Here is a 24,648-nt window from a genome sequence, read left to right as displayed (position 1 = left end):
TTTCCCTGTCATTTACCCAACCAAAGAAAGGAGTTTGATACCTACATTTAATATGAGCAACTACAAGAAAAGGCAGGAGGTCAGGGAGCAGAACAGAGAAACTGCCCACTAGTTGCTGCTCTCCAATATCTCTAATGAAATGCTCACCCAGAAAGGAAAAAGGGCGACATATTATTTGGGTTTCACTTTTTGTAGATTGACATCATTGCTACAACCTGCTTTTAACAAATTAAGAACCAACCAACCAAACAAGCAAGCAAACAAACTTTTTGTATCCACTGTTATAGAAAACCACTTTCAAGAAAACATGCTGCCCTTCCCTCAAAGCTTACTGTCCCATCGAAGTACTCATATGCTTCAAGTCAAGCATGTGCTTACGTGCTTTGCTGCTTCATTTGGCTTCAGTGCCCAGCACCTTGCAGGATCATGCTAGTAATTCATAACCTAGTGCCACACAATTTCCTAATGGGCTAATGGTTCCCCCTGCCACACACACCTGCATCCAATGGCCACAACTAGTACAGTCTTTTTCTGCTTCTGTCCAATACAGATAATACAGCTTCAGGCTTTAACTGAGTGCTGAAGCCTCAGTTGTTGTCTCACACAAAATATACACTAATATTTGGATTTCAAAGCTAAATCTGGTGTAAGGTTCAAGTTAAGAGTCACAGCACTGAAATCTCTCAAGATGCTACAGTGAGAATTTGGCTCAAAACAATGAAAAAAATTGGGTAAAATCGAATGTTCTCACAAGATTCCATATGCAACTGAACAGAAATTCAAGAGAGAAAATAACTTCTAGCTTTGAATCACATACAGAACTAAAACTGGAGGGATGAGTTTGCATGCAGGCATTTGTACCTCTATCAGTCTTCAAATCCCCACCAAATACTAAAAAATCAAAATTATTTACCTGGCAAGCAGTCACATGTGAAAACTGCTATTTTCAGTGACATTCTCTGATTTGATTTAGGATGAGGATTATAAACAGGTCAATATTTTCCATATTGATGGAGAAAAACGGCAGTTAACACAGTGAAAATGCCTGTAATAAAATAATAATAATACAGAATACATTTAACGTTAAGTTTATATGGCACCAGTGTTACCCAAATTAATTAAGACTGGGGCAACAATGTATGTCTACTTTATTATGAAAAATAGCTGGCACGAATGAAGAAAATTTTGATGAAGCTTTAACTATTAAGTTGTTAGCTGATGAATACAACACTGTTAAAACTTTGTTGTTGTTTTGTACTTTATAACATATCCTTCCCCTTTGGGGATAGAAGTAGGAAGGGCAAGGACTAAAAAGAAAGTATCACAGCACATGTATTGTTTACCTAGGAGACTAGAGCAGCATCATTGGAACTACTCTCGTCCATTGGACAAATACATAGTTATACATTTTCTTTAAAAAATACTTACTATTTACCCAATAGACTGGAAACAAAGGAGTCACTCAGCTCTGCCAGTATTTTAAACATCTTAGAAAATACACAATATTTATTCAGTAGAACTTAAGAAAAGGGAGTGTACCATGCAATCCCATGCTGAGTATTGCCTTGTTCAGCCCTGATCAGTCATTTTGATACCACAGAGGAGAGTACCATGAATATTCTATACATGCAAAAAAACCCAATCTTTTAGATTATAATCCATTTTCCACCTTAAATAAGAGGTGTAGAAAATTAGCATAAAAGATAAAACATGCGAGCATGTTTTGAAGCAAAGGCTTTGTAAAATCTCTCTTACAAATATTATTTAAGATCCCATATCCTCTAGTGCCTGTTTCTGCTCCCAATGAAAGAAATGAAAGGTTTTGCAGTGATTTCACTGGAAGCAAGATCAGGTCCTTGCAGACTATGTTACAATTGTAATTATTTATTTCAAAGTATTTGAAAAGCAGCTTCTCTCACACCTACAGCAGAACTTGGAATTCAGGCTGTGGCAGGTGCAGTTTCAGGGAAAACACAAATGACATAACGAATAGTGATGGGCAATCTTCAAAAGGTTGGGCTGGTCCATATGGCTCTGATAAGGTGTGGGTGTTTATCAAAAGTTCACTCAAACTTGTTCAGGCTCCTTCTGCACTATAACCTCACTGGTATGTTCCTAGAATCCCCCGACCTCCTTCCACTTCAGTGATACTTTCATCTGTCCTTGCTGGTAATCTGTACATGTAATCACAAAGTTCTAAAAGCATGTGGCTAAAGTATCCTGCATGGTTGTGACACCACAGGAAAGGTATAGAGATTGGACTCATCTTCCCATTTTTGGTGCTGTCCAATTGAGATGAGCATTTTAAAGTAAACATTCTTCATGGATTCAGAGTAGCAGCCGTGTTAGTCTGTATTCGCAAAAAGAAAAGGAGGACTTGTGGCACCTTAGCGACTAACCAATTTATTTGAGCATGAGCTTTCGTGAGTCTCTAAGGTGCCACAAGTCCTCCTTTTCTTCATTCTTCATGGAATGTTCATGGATACGGAAAGACCAAATCACTTTCCTCCTCTTCCTTCCAGTGATTCCAAGGAACCCCACTCTCAAGACAGTGGTACTGCTGCTGCACAGAGGGGTAGGATACACGTCAATGATTCTGTGTAGGGGGCTCTCTCTCCAATGGCACACAAAGGCTCTTTTGGGGAAAAGAAGGGATCAGGGCTAGAGGCTATGCTGTGAAGTAGAGCCTCTGTTCCTCCTCCACATTGTGTGGGTGGTACGTAGAGCTTTGGAGGCTGTTCTCCATTTCAGGTAGGGTGGAGAATTCCTCCCACCATGGGGTTCCCCAGCACCTGACCAACTTGCTCCAGATGAGCACTTGGGGCCAAAGAGCTAGATCTTTTCACATTGACTTTACCCTAACATTTACCCACTCAGCTCTGACATGTGGGGTCTTCAGCATGAAGAGGGTTCATCAAACTTAATTATAATATATGGATGTCATCAGGGAGTGGGCAGGTTGCCCAAGTTTCTGAGTAAGTTCTTTTAATATACTTCCTCCCCCACACTGCCATCCCCCAGACATCCATATCTTTGCAGTAAGAAAAGACACTTGGAGGAACATATGAAGGTGCTATGGTTGATCAGCAACCATATCCTCTTTTTTAGTATCTTCTCTTTTCTGAAGAGCTTGTTCCATGATTCAGTATCATTTGATATCCATCATTCCAGGCCTTTTACCTATCAGTCTAAATGTCAGAAATAACATCTGTTCCAAATTAGTTTTTCTTTCATTTTGATTAATATCACTTTGTCACAGCATGTATATTTTTGATATGTTGTAAAAGGGTAACTCCGGTTTGGAAGGTTGTTTTCTGTAGAAGTTACCATTTTACATATTTAGTGAAATCCTCTTTTAGCTATCAGTTATTGGACCAGATGGAGGATTTCTAGCCTCCCTTCAGGGCTTTTTAGTGCTCTAATTAGTATCCATCTGCCATGTATATTTCCATATATTTGTATGCATGTATTTATATGTATATTTATATACATTTATATGTATATTTCCATATACTTTTGATTTTAGAAAAGCAATATCAAGAGTAGCATAGAAAGAAGAATGAAGTCACTCCCAGACCCCAGTTCAGCAAAGTACTTTAAACCCATGATTAACTTTAAGCACATTCTTGAGTTCTATTGATTACATTTGAAATTTAACCATGTACCTAAGTGCTTTGCTGAATAAAAACAGATTCAAAGTTGTTAATCAGTGCCTAAAATAAACTTTTTTTAGGGTTTCTCAGTTGTTCATTGTACATTTACAGTATATTCTCCTTAGCACAGGAACCCATTCTCCATATCTTGCACCACTTCAAGTGTGCTGTCTCATCTTAAGAAATTTGATTAATAAAATAATAGTACAAGAATGATATTGTCAAGCAATTTTAGGCACACTTTATGGTAACCAATCTAAGCTGCCATCAATCTAAAATAAGACCTTTTTTGTGACATGTGAAATAAACATACAAAGTTGCAGGCTAACCTACAGCAGATGTCACCTATGAAAGGTATGTTTTCCTGAGTTCTTATCCAATATAAGAATCCCAATGTTCCCCAAAGGTAGGGCAGAATCAACTACCATAAAAGTAAAACCAGAGACAATTTCCTCCATTTTCATGGTAAAAACATATACATCTTTGATATTTAATAAATAATTTAAAAGGCTATAAAAATAATTAGTTCTGAGTGGAAAAATCTGTGCCTATTAATGCCAAATTTTAAACAAATTAGCTTTGGCCAAATTTTTGTCCCATGAGTATTCTCTTCATGCACTTGAGTTTTAATGACAAGTTTTCACAGAAAGTACATTTCAAAGTAGCTAACATGCTATTCTAGTATTCTCAGAAATCAAGAATTTGATTCATGTGTGCTGCTATACATAAAAGAAGTTGTGAGCTCATCCAATTAGGGTAAAGTAGTAACAGCATGTAACCTACCTGACTAATCAGCTCTTACCAAAGGAACTTCAATAGTGAATAGAGATTAACTATTACAAGAGTACTGTTCATGATCAATCCATAGAGTTAACAAAATTCACACAACACTTGTAAAATATATACAAATAATGAATGAATTAAGGGAAATCATGGTCTGCTTGCAGATATCCAGTAAGCAGAAATTCATCTGATGAATTTTTCACCACATATTATTTGCTAATCTCTATGAAAAACCAAGAAACAACTTGTTTAAGCACAGTTGGCACATTCAGTGGAGGAAATTATTTTGAGTCTGATTCTGTACCATTAAAATGAATGGGAGTTTTCCTGTTGACTTCAAGGGAGCTTGGATTAGGTCCTAAAAGGCACAAAGCACTTGAAATGGTTTTCAAACTGTGTCTGTCTAAGGCAAGTGAAATTTGCCAGGTTGTCCCCACTTTCCATCCTGAAGTTCCATCTGAATTAGTTGAATGGCAGGGGCCTCTCACTTCAGGGACATCTCTGGAACTCTTGTCCTAAGACTTTTCACTAGAATGCTTCTTGAGTGTTTTCAAGGCTCTTTGCAGGGCCTTTTTGTCCAGGTTAGTACATCTCTGGGTCATTTAGGTCTCCATTGTTCAACATCTCTTCATTTTTAAATCATCATTTTCCCCTAGGTTTGTTGTGAGAGTGGCTGTTTTCTCTTGACATTGGAACCAATATAGGTTTTATTTTTATTTAATTCTTGACTGTATGCTCTAGAAAATCAAATTCTGATAAAAAATTAAAAGATTTAAGTACAGTACATCTTTGGAATCATCTTGCAAAGCAGTACTAATCAAGCAAACCGACACAGATAACCTTATGTCAGCAATCCTAACAAACAAAAAGTCAGCCAAGTCCTACAAAGTGTGCCGAAAAGATACATTCACCACATTGCATATTAGCATAAATGTAACGCTATACTGTAAAAGCATTATTCAGAAAAAGAAATAGATGTTGTCACTATTTCTAAAATATTTACAGTCAGCCAGTGCTCAACAATGATCTAGTAATTAGAGATAAAGGAGAAATTCTAGAGAAAAATATGAAGTGCTAATTAAACTCATTCAGAAGCTCCTAGGTTTGTTTGTGAATCCATTCAGACTTCCACATTGGCAATTATTGGGATTATCACCAACTATTGTTAATTTATATACATGATTATGGGAGGATAATGAAATATTGAAGAGTACACAGTCTCAGTTTCATCAATATCTAATGAGCTGGAGAAGGTTAATACTGGTTTATGATGGTTCTTTGGACAAAAACAAAGAAGGAATTTCCAGATTTTCAGACCCTTAAATAATTGTGGTCAGATCATCAACTGGTATAAATTGACATAGATCCATTAGAGCTACACTGATTTATACAAGCTGAGGACTTAGCCCCTTAAATGTACAATACAGTGTCTTCCCTTGACTCGATAGTAGCATTAGGAATAATAAATTCTATATTACCCTGTACAGAAGAGATTTAGCCTGAAATATGCTGCAGTGGATAGATGCTTTTCACTATGGCCATCTGCTAAGGTCAGCTAGTTATCACATGGGGCATCTCTTGTCCATTTGAGCAGATGCTCAAGATGAAGAAACACTGTTTCAGAGTGCACAACATGATAAACAAATGAATATAATGAAACAGGGCTAGAATAGCATGCCCAGCGGGGAAACAGTAATTTCGCAGACTATCAGTAGAACTGGGCCAAGTTCTGCTGTCATTTACATTTATGCAACTCCAACCGACTGCAGAGGGCATGCTCATGTATAGTTGAAAGCAAAATTAGGACCATTTGTGTACCAATAAACCACAGAGAGATATAGAGGGAATTGACTGATTAGCTCTTGTATACATTTACTGAATTTCCAGCAAAGCAACCAAGATCATATACAAACACTGTATAATACAAAACAAACCTTAAATGTCAAAGACTATATGTAATAGATTCAGATCCTCCTATAAACAGTCCCCTAATATATAAATCATTGTCATTGTATCTGATTTTAACCAACATTTTATTAGAGAGTAAAGATCTTGCAATTAAAGCACAGAACTAGGAGTCAGAAAAAAACAGGTTGTGTTCATAGCCTATTAACTTCACTGAGGCTCTGCACAGAGAAGGGTGCATCTGTGCATAGTCAGTAGCTAGACTGGGGCCTTAGCCTCTTATCAAAAATGGCATGTAGTACCGGAGGTGTTATTTCACTCCTGCAATCAAGCATAAAATTGGCATCTTTGATTCTTTGGGAAAAGTGCTTTAAAACACTGTTTTAATTATTTATGTTTTAAATATTCATGCATATGTACAGTTTTTATCTGTAATTTTATTTGTAATTAATAATTGAATGGGCATATGGCTGGGTCTTGCTTCCACAGCCTCAGGATTTGTGGGAAATAAGAGATGAATGCTGATGAGTTCATTCCTGAGGAAAACAGTAAAGAAGTAAATTGAACTGAACTGAATTGAAGCTAAATACTAAAACCAAAACTTGGAACAGGGTCTTACTGTATGTTTTTTTTTAAAAAAAATACAACAGTGATTATGATTTGTCTCTTTCAGATCAGCTCTTCCAAGAAGTAAAAGAATGAAAGTGTTACCACAGTTCTGCTATTTTGCTTTTAACAAGGCTCTGTGAAATAAACCAAGGCTCATAAGGTCATGAAGGCAAGTACTATCGTACATGGCTCTGGCTGTTTTGTAATAGGAGTTGATCTCTAATTCAAGTAATAAAATAACTGTTATTGCAACACCTTGGTTGAGAATTTAAGTATATAGCAATCAGATGATTCAAGTGGTTCCTTCAGTAACAATATCTTGGTGTTTTTGCACATATGTAGTATTTTGTATTGCTGTACAATATATATCTATCTAATCTAGGTAAGATTTTCAGAAGCTCTCAGCAGTGGCCTAATTCTGTTTCCATTAAGCAGAACTGTAAAACTCCCTAGTAAGTTGTTTCGGGAATCTATCGTCACAGTATCTGTTAACAGTGTATCAAGATTAATTGTTCACATGTACAATGTGGGTGGAGTTATAGTTGCAATGAAGTTATAGGATAGGACAACGGTTCTCAAACTTTAGCAACCTGACGACCCCCATTATGATTTTAAAATTTTCAGGGACCCCTAAACCCCCTCGCTCAGCCCCAGGCTCCACCCCCACTCCCACTCCACCCCTTCCCCCACTTACACCCCACTTCTTCCCACCCCCCACTCATGCCATACCACTTCCCTCCGTCACTCGCTTTTCCACACCCTCACTTATTTTCACCAGGCTGGGGCAGGGAGTTGGGTTGCAGGAGAGGGTGAGGGATGCAGGCTCTGGGAGGGAGTTTGGGTGCAGGAGGGGGTTTGAAGTGTGGGCTCTGGGCTGGGGTGCAGGAAAGAATGAGGGGTGTGGGGACACTTACCTTGGGCGGCTCCTGAAAGCAACTGGTACATCTCTCTGGCAGTGGCTCCTAGACGGGGGGAAGGGGTGGGGGAATCTCCACATGCACCCCTGCCCACAGGAACTGCCCCTGCAGCTCCCATTGGCTGCAGTTCCCAGCCAATGGGAGCTGCAGAGTTGGTGTTTGAGGCAGGAACAGTGCACAGAGACCCCCTGGCATACCCAAAGGGATGTGCCGGCCACTTCTGGGAGTGGCACGGAGCCAAGGCAGGTAAGCCTGCCTTAGCTCCACTGAGCCACCAGACTCTCAGTGCCTAAAATCTCCTGCTTTGGCTTCAGTAGCCTCTGAGAGACACAGGAAGGGGAAGGAGTTGATCAGCGGGGCGCACAGACCACCTGGAGTACCCTTGGGACCCCCGGGGTCCATGGACTCCCCTTTGAGAAATGCTGGTATAGGAAGAATAGGGCTTAATTTTGTGCAGAAAGTTCCTCTATAAAGTTCAAGTTCATTGAACTTCCAACCACCAGCAAACATAAATGGCTTGGTTCACTGGCAATTCTTGGGAACGGAGCCAGATAGTGTGCACATTCCTCTGTTCTCTATTGAAGGCTCTACTTTGCCATTGCCTTCTGTTGTAAAGCTGAAATTTACATAGGTGGCTCTTACCTTGGGGATTGAAGAAGTAATAAGGTCCACCAGTGCAAATCCCATCATTCCAAGCATTCCTATTCTACCCGTGGGGTTTGCATTGGTATGGCTATATCAAGGACCAAACATTAATTGCTACTATTGGGGCAAATTCTCAGTGCAAAGAGGCCTAAATAAAAAGCCTCTCTCTTTTTGATTGTGTGCCTATCAGTTAGAAAGGCAAGTCATACTTCTTCCCCATTGTACTTATCTTTTCACCAAGTTATTTCTGTGTCTGTCTTAAATACCTCTCTTAAAGCCTTGATCTGCAGTGGAGAGCAGTGATGTGTGAATGACACTGTAATTATTAGATAACCCAAGACCATTAATTTAACATGTTGAAATCTCACCTCAGGACCAAAACCTACTGTTTCCTTTCCTGCAATTTCTCAAGGTTACTGCATCCCACTGTGAGGTCTTGACAGAATTAGCATGTGATCTGTGGCTCAGTCTTTATAAAATATCTAGCACAATCAGATTCCTGCGTGCAGCACAGTGTATTATGCTCTTGCCTCCCTGTAATATCATTTTCATTTGCCCTTCCTAGGATTCTCAGGGTTATGATGTTAAAGCTTAATGAAGCATTTATTCTCAATCATCAAGAAGCTATTTAAGAATGCCATCATTCAAATGAGCTTTGCAGATCACTTAATATTATTCAATCTTCTCCTTGAGGAAGATTTCCTAGGAAAAATGGTCAAGTGTCTGATGGCTTGAACATTGCATGATCAAGATTCAATATGAAATCAGAATCTGAAAGCAAACATTTTACAATTCTGTGACACTCTGCACCCCATAGTCACCATGGTGATATAATTATATGTTTTCTACAAAGTATGCCTTGTGAGGTATCATTCTAAAAGTCTTAATCTCTTAAACATTAATATCCTGTTAAGTTGATTGTGCTATCATTGTATATGAAGTTTTGCTGTGTATGTGCCACTGAAACATGTTGTGAGGTTGGGAACACCCACAAGCAGCCTTTCAGGTACAACAATAAAAAGGCCAAATAATGTTGATGGCTCACTGAGGAGAATACACAAACTCACAAGGATTACCCCAGGAACTGCAAACAATAGAAACTTCTCAGAGATAGCACAAGGATTAGCCCAAGAACTATGTACAATGGAAACCTCTCAGAGATAGTGCTTATCCAAGGAAGATTGTTTGACACAAGTCAAAGCAAAAGATCTTTCCAGCAAGTTGGAAAAAGATATACATGGGGGGAGTGACATCATGACTGGGCCTCACTCCCCACACAAGAGACCACCTGGAAATACCTGAGGAACAAAGACTGAACTGGGGGAAGTGCTGTTCCCATACAGGAAAGAAGAAAGCTTGTGTAGTTATGAATCTTTGGTGGACTGCTTATACTATCTAACAGGGTGAGACACTGCTTGGTTCAAATCCTATTTAGTATATTAGGCTTAGATTGTGTTTTTGTTTATTTGCTAGGTAATCTACTTTGGTCTGTTTGCTATCACTTATAATAATTTAAATTCTATCTTTCTGTAGTTAATAAGTCTATTTTATATTTTTTACCTAAAACAGTGTGGGGTTTAAGTGAAGTACTTGGGAAAAAAAAATCTCAGCTCAGGAACAAGAGTTGGTGCACGTCCACTTTCCTTTGTAGAAGTGGTGGACTGGGTAATAACTCATATGGTCAGGTTTTTGAGCAGGGCAGGGCAGGAAAGGACAGCTCCAGGGTCCTGAGCTGGGGGTATGTTGGCTGGAGCCTCTCTGTGACTGGTTCGTGCAGTGGCTGACAGAGCATTCATATATACAGCTGGATGTGCCCCCTGCCTGTGGATGTTTGTGTGAGGGCAAGCTTGGAGGGCTTTGCAGCTTGTCACAATGTCACAGTGTGAGAGGGAACTGAGATTGGTAAGACAAAAAGTTCAACAGTACCCCAGTTCCAGGTTGTACCCGGGGGGTACCTGTCACAAAGTCAGTATGGCATTCTTGAGGGAATTACTGTACACAAAGCTCTAAATAATAAACCACTGTTTAGCTACAGGTATGAACACATATCTATGTGGTTTGCATGGGATTTTCAAAAGCACTCTGCATAGGCCTAACTCTATCTCCTTTTATTGGAGACAGGAAAGCTGGGCACAGACTAAGTTCCTGTGAAAATCTAACCTCTAGAGTGTAAAGTCTTTGGGGAAGGTCACTTCTCTTTGCACATGCCAGTAAATTTCCATGCACAGTATTCAGTAGTTCATCTGAGGATCTTATAGTGTTTTGCAAAGATTAAGCCTCAACACTCTTCTGACGCCAAGATGAATTTAACCCTTTGTCCTGGACTGACTAAAATACATCTTCATGTCCAATATGCTGTGACAAAGTTCCTGCTCTACCTTGGTGGGTCTTGCACTTATTGGCGGATTTGCTTGCCTTGGAGCTTCACGGCAGCCCTCAGCTTGGCCGTTTTTCTGAATTCACAGTCCAGGCCAACTCCTCCTGTATCTGACCAGGAGTTGGAAGGAATTGGGGGGAACCCGGGCCCGCCCTCTACTCTGGGTTTCAGCCCAGTGCCCTGTGGAATGCAGCTGTCTAGAGTGCCTCCTGGAACAGCTGTACGACAGCTACAAGGCCCTGGGCTACTTCCCCATGGCCTCCTCCCAACACCTTCTTTATCCTCACCATAGGACCTTCCTCCTGGTGTCTGATAATGCTTGTACACCTCAGTCCTCCAACAGTCCACGTTCTCACTCTCAGCTCCTAGTGCCTCTTGCTCCCAGCTCCTCACACACACACACAGCACAAACTGAAGTGAGCTCCTTTTTAAAACCCAGGTGCCCTGATTAGCCTGCCTTAATTGATTCTAGCAGCTTCTTGATTGGCTGCAGGTGTTCTAATCAGCCTGTCTTAATTGTCTCCAGAAGGTTCCTGATTGTTCTGGAACCTTCCCTGTAACCTTACCCAGGGAAAAGGGACCTACTGAGCCTGGGGCTAATATATCTGCCTTCTATTACTCTCCTATAGCCATCTGCCCAACCCCGTCACAATACTCAGAAGCAAATAGTACAAATATTGGTATTAACTCACAGCAGGCTGCCTAGATATTACAGCCACATTTAGTAAGCAAGTGACAGAGGTTTGTGTCCATGTGGGAATGTGTTGAACACTATGCAGTACTTGAACTGCAAGAGGAGTTGATAGTATCCATCAAATAATATTGGTACAGGTTTGGGTTGACTTCTTCAGCCTTTTTCTCCCCCCTAACAGCAGTGATGGCTATGGGAACAACAGGCTGACTCCTACAGACAAGCTTAGAATAATCTATATAATCTATTGGGAAAACAACCATTACCCCATTCATTCTCATGTGTTGTTATATTCCTTTCATTGCTGTACCCCTTTCACATCTCTCCAGTTGTAGATCTTTAGATTTTGAAATGCCTAGCACAAATGCTACTGGAAAGAATCATCAATAAGGACACTGTTTAATTGATCAAAAGGCTGTGCAGGGAGACATAGCAAAGCACACAACAAAGTCAAATAAAAAGGGGAACCACTTATGAAAAACCTAGAGAGAGAATGAAGTTTTCCTCCAACTACTGGATATTGGCATTTGTATACTGTTGTGTATCTAGACTATAGATAAATATGACAGCAGTGTGAATTAGACAAATTCTGTACATTTTACAAATGGATTAGCTGAGGAACACAATTGTTAAGGACACACAAAGGAGTAGTACTAGGTACAGAAACCAGGATTTTTTATTTCTAATCCACTGATCTAACTCCTTAACAGATAGTCCTTTAAAACAAAAGTGAGGAAGTATTGTCATGTTACTTCTATCTTCCTGGACAGGTCTGTCTTTTATACATACACACATATTTGAGACTTCTTTTGAGCCCATATAATTCATGCAATACATTGATAGAGATCAAATGTTTTAGATGATTCCTCCTATGCTTTTTTATTTACATATCCTTTTGGAACACTTGGGAGTTAATACATTATTACTGTGTTTGTTCCATAATTGACGAAGTAACAAAACACAGATGTTACTGGTATTGCTGCCATTTTGGCTAGTCTGAAAGTTCATGGAAAATCTGCTTAAGGAAAATATAGAGCTTTGTTTGTTTTTACGGAAACCAGTCTCCACGCTTGTGCTGTTATCTGTAATTTTAAGTTAACTTATTTCAAAGTTTTTCTGCAGTTACAAAGCCAAGGCATCAGCTGTTGTAAGTCAACATAGCTCCATTAACTCCAGAGGAGCCAGAGCTGTTTATACCAACTGAGGATCTGGTTCATTAAGTATGTAACTATAGAGGCATTAATATGTACAGTATGTAGAATAAGTGTTATAAAGATGAATCAAAATTGTGGAAAATGCACCTCCACTTTTAAGTTTTAATTCAGATCCAAGTTTTGCAACTTCTCTACTTCTATTCTGGATTGAACCAAAAACCTAGTTCCACTCCTGAATAGATTTCTCTCTGTTATAAATATTTCAGTTTCTGAAATGACATCTTAAGCCAAATTCTGTCCTCAAGTCACTGGGAGCTCCACATGTAAATTTAAGGGCCTGTAACATCCAGAATTTATAGAAAATTGCATTTGAATGTTTTATCTTGAACATTTTACTGGTACATTCCAACTATTTTTAGCAATATGGAAACATTGTTTATTCCCATGAATCATTGGGAATAAACCATCATGAAGTCCTGGTAAATCTTACCTACAAACACTATTTACTAGTCTTCTTACCTGGAAACAGAAATTTGTTGTGAAGTATTAATGTAATATACTCTTCTTGTGAGCCCTGCCTATATACTCGAGGTTTCCTACTCTACCTGATCAAACTATTGAAGATTATCAAAACGATTGCTTTAAAACTGACTAACAAATGTGAAAAAAGAAACTGCAAGTGTGTTAGGGTTGTAAATCCCATGTTATGTCCCAGCCTGGAGCCTGAGAGTCACCACCCCTCCCCAAGAATAAGAGATGACATTTTGCTAGTTTTAGACATTTACCTTATTTCAGAAACCAATAGATCATTCTTTTAATAATAGGAGAGAAGTGTAATTTGGGGCCAGAGATAAACAGCAATCTCTCCTCATATGTAACAATGGACTGGTTTTCCACCACTGCAAAGATTGAGAATAAAATAAAAAACACTACACACTAAATCGAATGGCAAACTTAAAAAATAATGCCAACCAAATTCCACATTTGTCAAATAGATGACTAAAGACCACATCAGGAAATTGGCAGGAATTGGAAAACTTTTTTTTTTAAATAAAATAATCCTTTGCTTCAAATAGGAGAGTGCATCATTTAAAATGAGTCTTTGCCTTCAGACACACACTATCAAGAAGTGGCCACAGTTATTGGCTAATGGATACGTTGACAGAATCCATTCTTTGACAGTTGCTACTGTGAACTGTTGCTGAATCTTATTCAAACATTAGAAAAAAAAATCATTGTGCTTATTGTGCCCTTTGACTCTGGTAAGTAGAACTCACTATGAGATGATGGTGAATGTGTGGATATTTTCATTTTATTTTAATTGGACAACCAGTTTCCACAATATATTGTACAATGCAGCTACTGTCAGTTTCATTTCACTTCCCCTTAGCTTACATGACCTAGGGGAGGAGTAGCACTTTATTCTATATGTTTGCTTGCATTATCCCACATCTCAGATGATAGACAAACAAAAGTTTTCTATTGACCTATGGGTAAGGTTATTTTTCCCCTAAAGATTATACTGACCTCCCTCTTCCATTTGAAGAATCCAAGAATCTTTGTTGCATAGATATACTTAGACATAACTGTCCAATTGCATCCATTTAATACGTGCAATCTGCCAACAAACATGAGCAAAACATCCTTATAACCACTAATAAAACAACCTTTCCATTTAGGTTAGTTTATGCAACTTCACATTTCAACAAAAGTAAATGAAGAGTTACTTGTGTGAAATATATTTAAAAACATTCAGCTTGTCATTTAGTTGCTCTCTTTTTTTAAAAAGAAAAGGAATACTTGTGGCACCTTAGAGACTAACCAATTTATTTGAGCATCCGATGAAGTGAGCTGTAGCTCATGAAAGCTTATGCTCAAATAAATTGGTTAGTCTCTAAGGTGCCACAAGTACTCCTTTTCTTTTTGCAAATACAGACTAAAGCAGCTGTTACTCTGAAACCTCTCTTTTTTTAATTTCAGTTTACAATACAAACTACAAACAATGATGGTAATGTAAGATGACAGCATTTCCTTTGAGGAGTTGCTTCTGAGATTATTCTTTAGCTATTCAGTGTAACATCGATCACACTGAATGTATTTTGTATTAATGTGGCATTTGCATTTTATTTCGATGGTTGCTCTATTGTTAAGCTTTAGTAAATTAAATCTTAAAGCGTGACCATAACATAATTTGCAGTCCTTCTGCATTAACTCAAAAGTCAGAGTAATAAATTAGTGCAGTACAAAAGAAATTCATGGAAGTAACAAAAGATCTACTGACAATCTACCTTAGATAAAAGATACTGAAAGCAAAGGGCCCAACTCTGAGGAAATATCAACACTCCCATTCAAAACACTTAAGCAGGCTTAAATTGAATTAGCAGTTCACATCCCAGTCTCCTGAAATCTTCTTTATAGATTATCATTTTAGTTTGTATTGTAGTTTGGAATTACACTGCAATGGGACTTAAATACCTGCTTAAATAGATGCTTAATAAATAACATCCAGCTTTTATACAGCTCAAGTGATTTCCTGGAGAGCGATGAACTTAAGCATGTGCCTAAGGAGGACCACAGAGCTGGGCCATAGCCTTGATAGAAAAATCTTTCTAGTAATCAAACAACCTTCCTTCCCCCACCCCTTCCTCTCACCTTCTCATCGTTCATATCAGGAAAGCACTCTTCAAATTGTGACATTACACAAGATTGAGAGCTTTGGGGGTCTGTTTAGATTACATCACATGTATGCATGTTTGTGTGATATCGTGAGGGTCGTTAGGGAAACTATTCACATAGAATTTTCCCTTTTAGTTTAGCAAAATCATCATGTATTCATCTATCTTGTAGATGTAAACACATTTAGATAAAGCTGTCCTCCCAAATTAATACTAAAATATATTTTAAAAAAGCAACTCACTATACATAGTCACACTCCTCTCCCCAGAAGAGCAAACAGAAACCTGGCCTTTTGCTCTAGCTGCTTTGCAGTGATTAAATACCAGTGAAAGCCATGTTAAGTCTTAAGTGCTGATACTGCTAAGACTTTTAGCACATGCCATATTATTGTTTAAAATAAAAACAAAAAACGCAACGTTGCAGGGCATGGTTTGACCTTTAATTGTCTACTTTAATTTTTTTAAAGTCAGCCTAATTAAGAGGCCATGCATTTCAAATAAAAAAATTCTGAGTGATCAAACTGAATGAAGTCCTCTTACCCTGTTGATTCACTCCCTGGGGTTCCACACTGTTGACAAAATAAAAGTTGTCATGAATATTTTTTTTAAATCATACTGATATGTTGAGGACTACTATGTAACCCACTTATAATGACATCAGGATACAAAGAAACTCCATTTGGAAGAGAAGTAGAATGAAAGCCCTGAATTATTTCCGAACAATGCAGCATGCCAGCTGCAGTTCTAATTATAATGTACCTCTGCTTTGAGGGAAGTTGTTCTCTGAAAAAGAAAAAAAGTGAGTGAGGATTCTATTGAATGTAAAAAAATTATATAGTAGAGTTACATCATCTTTTCATGGGTATTTTATTGTTTCCATATATTTCATTGGCGAGACAAGTTTAGAATGACATTTGTCATATGTCTAATAGAGTGTTTTAATTTTTATGTCTCCATGTTACATTTAAGTCTCCTAGTGTAATTCCAGTTGCTTCAATGGAATTACAACACAGATGAACTTGGCTGTCTGTGTGCGAGGTTCTCTCTTGGTGACTGAATGAACTCAAACAGTAATTTAGGTGACAGAGCCAATTCAAGTGTATGTTATGTAAGTGCCAGACAATCTCCACATCCCCGTAGGCAGATACCTGGGGGTTATATGAACACTGGGGAGGGGAAGGAAGAGATATGAATACATACAGTAAAAGAAGTTACATTTAAGTTGTTTTAGGCACAAAAAAAGGGTATTTAGTCAAATACTGAAGCAATTTTAACAATCTGAAGAGGCCATATGGGCTATAGCTCCCATACCAAGAGCAAATAAAAGACTTAGCTGCATTAAATTCAACTAAGAATAACACAGGGGTTGAATTGGTAAAGAATAAAGTAGTAGTACCTACAAGACAAGACTTGGCCACTTGAGACACTAAAACGACATATCAATCACAATACATTGGGCAGATGTTAAAAATATAATCATGCATGCTTTACTGGTATTCTCAGGCTTGGCAGTCATTCAGTGGCCATTAAACTAACAGCAAAAGGGGAGGATAAAAAGAGCACTCATTTAGCATAAAATTGAGATGCTGAGAAGAAAGTTAAATCAAGGAATCAAAGGACATGAAGAGAAGTAATTCTTAAATTGCCTAGATACCAGTGCTAGGGGTCTGGGTAACAGATTGGAATTGCTCAAGCTAGCTGGTATTACTGAAAACCAAATAGATGATACACATGACTGGAATGTTAAAAGTCAGCATTTATAATCTATTTAGGGTGGGCAAAAGGGGAGGGAGAGCAACATTATGTCAAAAGTGGCATTACCTCTTTCCAAGTCATTGACAATGCAGAAGAAAATGGTCTTGAATGCTTATGGATCAATGTTCTAACACATAAAGCAAAAATGGAGTACTAGTTGGAGTCTGCTACAGAGCACCAGTCACTCTGTCTACCACCAGTTGACCACCAGTCAACTAGGAACAGAATGACCAGCTCCTTACGCCAATATCTACAACGCGTGAGGGAGAAAAGCTGCTTTTTCATGCGGGGTTCTATTTGAGTTATATATGCTGGCAGTCTCATTCTGCCAGTAACAAAGCATCCTTGGAATTTCTTAACATTAGAGATGACTTTTCTAACTCAAATAGTATTTTATCCAACACAGGGGAATTCTATATTAGACCTCTCTTGACAGAGGAACTGTTCACAGAACTAAAAAATAATGGTAACTTTGGTACAAGTGATTATGACTTGATCACATTGCACATTATCAAACATAATAAAGTTCAGACCAGTGATATATATACTTAGTACTTGAATAGAGCCAAGCATATAAACTCAGAGGAAGAATTTAACCAGAAAAATGTGAATGATAATTGGGAATTGTTTAAGAACACTTTACTAGATGTCCAAAAAGCCACAATCCAAAAAACCCACTTACCAAGGAAGAAAGCCATATTGGTTAAAAAAACAAAAAGGGAGAGCTGAGTTAGCAGGGAAGTGAATGCAGCTAAAAACAATATATAATTAAGTGAAAGAAAGGGGAAGTCAATAATAATTAATATAAATCAGAAGCTAGGAACAAAAAGAATCTTAATAATGATATTGTTCCTTTATTAGATGAAAATGGTAGAAATGTCACTAATGCAGAAAACTGTTCAATAGGTATTTCCGTTCTGCATTTGGGGAAAAAACAGATTATGTAGTCATATCATACTATAACACTCCTACTCCACTAGTATCTCAGGAGGATGTTAAACAGCAGCTACTAAAGTTAGATATTTTTAAAATCAGGAGGTCTGGATAGCATGCATCCAAGAATTTTAAGAGAGCTGGCTAAGGAGTTTGGTGGACCATTAATATGGATTTTCAATAAGTCCTGGAACACTGTGGAAGTTCCAGAAGAATGGAAGAAAGCTAAAGTTGTGCCAATATTTAAAAAGGGTAAACAGGATTGCCCAAGTAATTATAGGACTTTCAGTCTAACATCAATCCCAGGCAAGGTAATGGAGCATCTGATACAAGACTTGATTAATCAAGCATTAAAGGGGGATAAGATAACATCAATCAACATGGATTTATGGAAGGTAGATCCTGTCAGAGTTACTTGATTTTTTTAAAAATAAGACTACAAGTTTGATTGATAAAAGGTAATAGTGTTGATATAACATACTTGGACTTCAGTAAGGCATTTGACTTGGTACCACACAGCATTTTGATTTAAAAAACTAGAACAATAACATTGTTGTATTCAGTGTTGTAGCCACGTTGGTCCCAGGATATTTGTGAGACAAGGTGGGTGAGGTAATATATTTTATTGGACCAACCTCTGCTGGTAACAGAGAGACAAGCTTTTGAGCTTACACAAAACTCTCCTTGTGTGTTGTGGCCTGAAGAAGAGCTCTCTGTAAATGTGAAAGTCTGACTCTCTCACACAGAGTTCTTCTTCAGGTCTGGGCTAGAACCCTCAGACCACAACACACAAGAAGAGTGCTGTATAAGTTCAGAAGCTTATCTCTCTCAACTACAGTAGTTAGTCCAATAAAAGATATTACCTCACCTACCTTGTATTTCTAATATTAACATGGCATACATTGAATGGACTAAAAGCTGGCTAACCAATAGGTCTGAAAATGTAATTGTAAACAGAGAAATCATCTAACAGGTGTTTCTAAGGGACTGGTTCTTGGACCTAGGCTGTTTAACACTTATCAAGAACCTGGAAGAAAACATAAAATCATCACTGATAAAGTCTGGAGACGACACAAAAATTGGATGGATGGTAAATAATGATGGATGGTAAATAAGAGAAAGGGGCCTGAGATCTGAATCACTGGGTAAGCTGAACATAAGCAAACAAGATGCATTTTAATACAGATAAATGTAAACATATACATCTAAGAACAAAGAATCAAGGCTGTACTTACTATGCTGGGAAGGCAGTGACTCTGAAAAATAATCAGCTGAATATGAACTTTGAGTGTGATGCTGCTATCAAAAGAGCTCATGTGATCCACGGATCCCTAAAAGGGGTAGGTGTGATTGCTACTAGAATGCTAGTAGAAATGCTACTAGAATTGCTACTAGAATCTAGTCCACAGTTCAAGAAGGATGTTGAAATTGAAGAGGGTTCAGAGAAGAGCCATGAGAATGATTAAAGGGTGAGAAAACAAGTCTTATAGACTCAAAGAGCTCAATCTATTTAGCTTAACAAAGAAAAGGTTAAGGAGATGACCTGATGACAGTCTATAAGTACTTACATGGGGCACAAATATTTGATAATAGGTCCTTCAGTCTAGCAGAAAAAAGTATAATATGATCCAGTGGCTAGAAGTTGAAATTAGACAAATTCAGACAGGAAATAAGGCATGAATGTTTACAGTGAGAGCATAACTAATCATTGGAACAATTTACCTAAGGTTGTGGTGAATTCTCCTCACTAGCAATTTTTTAATCAAGATTGGATATTTTTCTGTATGATCCGCCATGGAAATTATTTTGGGGAAGTTCCATGGCGTCTGTTTTTACAGGAGATCAGACTAGATGGTCCCTTCTGGTGTTGGAATATATGAATGTGGGTCAGATGTATTGTGGGTCAGATCAGAATAAAGGCACAGACCTGCATCTAGGGCCCCATTGCCCAGACTCTTGCAAGGGCATCAAAATCTAAGCTTTCATTTTGAACAAAAAATATATTTCTAGCCCTTTTGGTCACAAAGAAAAGCTTGAAAATGTGAATTGAGTGTAACCATTGCAGTAGCATATGGCTGAGTCTACAAACAGCCCCCAGCAAGAAGAGCAGCTGCATCCAAAAGAACCAGAGAAGAAGCTGACCCTGCTCCCTCCACTGCACTGCAGTAGGTCAGGCCCCCACTGCTTGGCAGATGGAGAGAACTTGAGTCAGTGAGTGGGTTAGGCTGGTTGCAGCTGGGCTTGGACGTTCCACTGGACTCCACAGGATTGGCTCCCCTTTCATAGGGCATAGATGATCTCTGGCCTCCACACCTCCCTTCTGGCCTTTTGACTCCAAAATTCAAATTGGGAAGAAAAAAAATTGTGGCACTCTCCCATTGCACCAAAGTGAGATACTATTCACAGTAGATTATGCAGATTCTCCTCCTGAACATGCTTTGCTCAGCAGTGAAAGAGAAAGCAACGTAGACCTTTAAGCAATGATTGGCCAACTAAGTTAGCACCCCAACGAGATGAATGGGACAAAGAACTCCTCTCAGAACTGTTGTTTCAGGCTGTCTACATACAGAGGGAGACATCACCAAAAGTCAGTTCACATCTCAGTTTTTTTCTCAACTGAGAAGGACAGAAACTGATATTTTTAAAATGAACACTGACATTTTCAAGAACAAGATAGCAGCCTTCAGAACACTGCCAGGTCACTGATCCACTGAATCTCCACATAATTCTAGCCCTGAATTGTATAGACTCCAGACACCTCTATGAATTACAAAATGTCCTTAAAATAAGTGCCTATTTGTGTTTTTCTTATGCATTGCAACCAGCTAACGGACATACCCTATAAAGGGCCAATGATCGTTAAAGCTTAATAATTGCTTTCCAAGCACTTGCAAGAGTCTCCGGCCCCGTCCACACAACAGACCTATATCAATATAACTATGTTACCCAGGAGTGCGAAAAATCCACACCCCAGAGTGACACAGTTATACGAATCCAACCCTCATGTAGACAGTGCTATGATTGACTTAACTACCGTCTGTTGGGGAGGTGGATTCATTACACCAATAGGAGAAGCTTTCTGGTCGATGGAGGAGCATCTTCACTGACGCACTACAGCAGTGCAGCTGTGCCAATACAGCGTTAAGTGTAGACTTGCCAAAAGAAAACTAAAAGATACTCTCAAAACACATTTACATTCAGACCACCACTACCGTTCAAATAATTAAAGAAATGAGTATGACATTTTAGAAGAGCTGAATATGATTCAGAAGAGGATGGAAGAAGTCATATTTACACTGGCAATGCCTTTATGTATTAGTATAAATTTGTCACACACGTACAATGCAATGAGCCAAAGATAGTGCTATCTCCAAGAAGCCATCCAAGTTTCAGAATCTGGATTGCATGAGTTCACTTGATATATTTTTTAGCATAATCAGCCAAATTCAACATGTTAGCATGTGGTTCTGCAAGTAAATGGGTGATGCTGATACCGTTTAGAACAAACAGATTTTGCTGGAATTCCACAACTGGACACCATATGTCTCTACTAGAGCTGACTCATGATAAATATCAACTCATTTCATGCCCTTCTCTGCATGGAGGATCCCAGCCATCCTTACAGAATGTAAAGCTCATCCGCTCCTCAAAAATGTTTCCTTATTTTCTATACTTATTTATAAAGTGCACTTCTCGCTGGAATATCTCATCATGATACTAGCACATACATGGGAAGCTAGTATAATTTTACATTTTCATAAATAGCAATGCATGTGTTTTGCACCCACAAAACTGCATGCAAACATGTATGCAGAAGTCGCTGAGCAAGATTCTTTAGCTTGAATTCAGCAGATGATCACTGTGGGTCCCTCTGACCTTAAAGTCTAAGCCCTAGTCTATACTAGGACTTTAGGTCGAATTTAGCAGCGTTAAATCGATGTAAACCTGCACCCGTCCACACGATGAAGCCCTTTATTTCGACTTAAAGGGCTCTTAAAATAGATTTCCTTACTCCACCCCTGACAAGTGGATTAGCGCTTAAATTGGCCTTGCCGGCTCAAATTTGGGGTACTGTGGACACAATTCGACGGTATTGGCCTCCGGGAGCTATCTTAGAGTGCTCCATTGTGACTGCTCTGGACAGCACTCTCAACTCAGATGCACTGGCCAGGTAGACAGGAAAAGAACTGCGAACTTTTGAATCTCATTTCCTGTTTGGCCAGCTTGGCAAGCTGCAGGTGACCATGCAGAGCTCATCAGCAGAGGTGACCATGATGGAGTCCCAGAATCTCAAAAGAGCTCTAGCATGGACTGAACGGGAGGTACAGGATCTGATCACTGTATGGGGAGAGGAATCCGTGCTATCAGAACTCCGTTCCAGTTTTTGAAATGCCAAAACCTTTGTCAAAATCTCCCAGGGCATGAAGGACAGAGGCCATAACAGGGACCCGAACCAGTGCCGCGTTAAACTTAAGGAGCTGAGGCAAGCCTACCAGAAAACCAGAGAGGCGAATGGCCGCTCCAGGTCAGAGCCCCAAACATGCCGCTTCTATGATGAGCTGCATGCCATTTTAGGGGGTTCAGCCACCACTACCCCAGCCGTGTTGTTTGACTCCTTCAATGGAGATGGAGGCAACACGGAAGCAGGTTTTGGGGACAAAGAAGATGAGGAGGAGGAGGAGGTTGTAGATAGCTCACAGCAAGCAAGCAGAGAAACCGGTTTTCCCAACAGCCAGGAACTGTTTCTCACCCTGGACCTGGAGCCAGTACCCCCCGAGCCCACCCAAGGCTGCCTCCTGGACCCGGCAGGCGGAGAAGGGACCTCCAGTGAGTGTACCTTTTAAAATACTATACATGGTTTAAAAGCAAGCATGTGAAAGGATTACTTTGCCCTGGCATTTACGGCTCTCCTGGATGTACTCCCAAAGCCTTTGCAAAAGGTTTCCGGGGAGGGCAGCCTTATTGCGTCCTTCATGGTAGGACACTTTACCACTCCAGGCTAGTAACACGTACTCAGGAATCATTGTACAACAAAGCATTGCAGTGTATGTTTGCTGGCGTTCAAACAACATCTGTTCTTTATCTCTCTGTGTTATCCTCAGGAGAGTGAGATATCATTCATGGTCACCTGGTTGAAATAGGGTGTTTTTCTTCAGGGGACACTCAGAGGAGCCCATTCCTGCTGGGCTGTTTGCCTGTGGCTGAACAGAAATATTCCCCGCTGTTAGCCACGGGGAGGGGGTAGGGTTGAGGGGGTAGCCACGCGGTGGGGGAGGCAAAATGCGACCTTGTAGCGAAAGCACATGTGCTATGTATGTAATGTTAACAGCAAGGTTTAACCTGAAAGAATGTAGCCACTGTTTTATAAAATGTGTCTTTTTAAATACCGCTGTCCCTTTTTATTTCTCCACCAGCTGCATGTGTTTCAATGATCACAGGATCTTCTCCTTCCCAGAGGCTAGTGAAGATTAGAAAGAAAAAAAAACGCACTAGTGATGAAATGTTCTCTGAGCTCATGCTGTCCTCCCACATTGACAGAGCACAGACGAATGCATGGAGGCAAATAATGTCAGAGTGCAGGAAAGCACAAAATGACTGGGAGGAGAGGTGGCAGGCTGAAGAGAGTAAGTGGAGGGCTGAAGACAGGGCTGAAGCTCAAATGTGGCGGCAGCGTGATGAGAGGATGCAGGATTCAATGCTGAGGCTGCTGGAGGACCAAACCAGTATTCTCCAGTGTATGGTTGAGCTGCAGCAAAGGCAGCTGGAGCACAGACTGCCACTACAGCCCCTGTGTAACCAACCGCCCTCCTCCCGAAGTTCCATAGCCTCCACACCCAGATGCCCAAGAACGCAGTGGGGGGGCCACCGACCAACCAGCCACTCTGCCACAGAGGATTGCCCAAAAAAAAGAAGGCTGGCAATAAATAAATTTTAAAGTTGTAAACTTTTAAAGTGCTGTGTAGCATTTTCCTTCCCTCCTCCACCACCCTTCCTGGGCTACCTTGGTAGTCATCCCCCTATTTGTGTGATGAATGAATAAAGAATGCATGAATGTGAAGCAACAATGACTTTATTGCCTCTGCAAGCAATGATCGAAGGGAGGAGGGGAGGGTGTTTAGCTTACAGGGAAGTAGAGTGAACCAAGGGGCAGGGGGTTTCATCAAGGAGAAACAAAGAGAACTTTCACACCGTGGCCTGGCCAGTCATGAAACTGGTTTTCAAAGCTTCTCTGATGCGTACCGCGCCCTCCTGTGCTCTTCTAACCGCCCTGGTGTCTGGCTGCGCGTAACCAGCAGCCAGGTGATTTGCCTCAACCTCCCACACTGCCATAAATGTCTCCCCCTTACTCTCACAGATATTGTGGAGCACACAGCAGGCAGTAATAACTGTGGGAATACTGGTTTCGCTGAGGTCTAAGCGAGTCAGTAAACTGCACCAGCGCGCCTTTAAACGTCCAAATGCACATTCTACCACCATTCTGCACTTGCTCAGCCTGTAGTTGAACAGCTCCTGACTACTGTCCAGGCTGCCTGTGTACGGGTTCATGAGCC

At 39.7% G+C, this 24,648-nt stretch overlaps 1 long non-coding RNA gene across 2 annotated transcripts in view; it reads left to right on the top strand.

Annotated features, from left to right (window-relative positions):
• The window catches only part of LOC142072011 (uncharacterized), an 87,327-nt gene extending 63,218 nt beyond the window's left edge, over positions 1 to 24,109 (top strand). For both annotated transcript variants that reach the window (XR_012668295.1, XR_012668294.1), the window contains 2 exons: positions 7,015 to 7,119; positions 23,512 to 24,109. This is a non-coding gene — a long non-coding RNA (uncharacterized LOC142072011). The remainder of the gene's footprint in view (positions 1 to 7,014; positions 7,120 to 23,511) is intronic.
• The last annotated feature ends 539 nt before the right edge of the window (positions 24,110 to 24,648 follow it).

This window comes from Caretta caretta, chromosome 5, assembly GCF_965140235.1.
Source record: "Caretta caretta isolate rCarCar2 chromosome 5, rCarCar1.hap1, whole genome shotgun sequence".
NCBI lineage: Eukaryota > Metazoa > Chordata > Testudines > Cheloniidae > Caretta > Caretta caretta.
Note: the sequence above shows the minus strand (reverse complement) of the source record. Positions and strands in the feature narration are given on the sequence as shown.